The sequence below is a fragment of the Triticum aestivum genome, chromosome 6A (assembly GCF_018294505.1).
Source record: "Triticum aestivum cultivar Chinese Spring chromosome 6A, IWGSC CS RefSeq v2.1, whole genome shotgun sequence".
In the NCBI taxonomy this organism is placed as follows: Eukaryota; Viridiplantae; Streptophyta; class Magnoliopsida; order Poales; family Poaceae; genus Triticum; species Triticum aestivum.
In genome coordinates this window covers 101137293-101137925 of record NC_057809.1, presented here as the reverse complement: position 1 = coordinate 101137925, position 633 = coordinate 101137293, and the positions used below count along the sequence as shown (strand labels likewise).

The window sequence follows — 633 nt, the reverse complement described above, 5'->3', positions numbered from 1 at the left end:
GGATGAGGATGAAGAAGAAGAAGAAGAAGACTGGTTTATAACAGTAAAAGAAGGGATCCCATAAAAGAAAGTTGAAATGCTGCCCTAAATATATATGTTAGGCACTTTCTGCATATACACCGCTGCAACGCATGGGCAATTAGCTAGTACACAGCAAAAATGCACACTCAGCATGATATACGAGCTTTCCCTAGCTCCTCCACGACCAGTAGAATCTTCCTGGCATACTGTCGCCAGTAGAATCTTTGCAAAATCTTCACAAACTGTTTCTTTCTCGAACGCGCACTTTTTCCTGTTCACAAAAGGATGCATCAAGAACTGATTATTTTTTGGTTAGTATTAGTGAGGAAAGATGAGATTTGTTCGGTGAAGCGAAGCCGGTAAGACAAGTGATGTCAGGTCAAGTAAATTATGGCATGCTGTAATAATTATATACAGATTGGGTCAAGAATGAGTGAATGCCTGCAAAAGCAATATTCTGTGTGGTCCATATTCAGTAAGATTGGGAAATTGACTTGTCAGTGGATTATAGCAGGCAGCCGTGAGTGAAACGTCATAGTGTGAACCAGCCATTTTTTTCCTTTGTGCTGACTACGACTGCAAGGACCAAAATGTTAATGGGAGCAAGATCTT

General features: G+C 40.6%; 1 long non-coding RNA gene across 1 annotated transcript in view; it reads right to left on the bottom strand.

Moving 5' to 3' along the window:
• LOC123132296 (uncharacterized) overlaps positions 1-633 on the bottom strand; it is an 11264-nt gene that overhangs the window by 6412 nt on the left and 4219 nt on the right. The window lies entirely within an intron of this gene.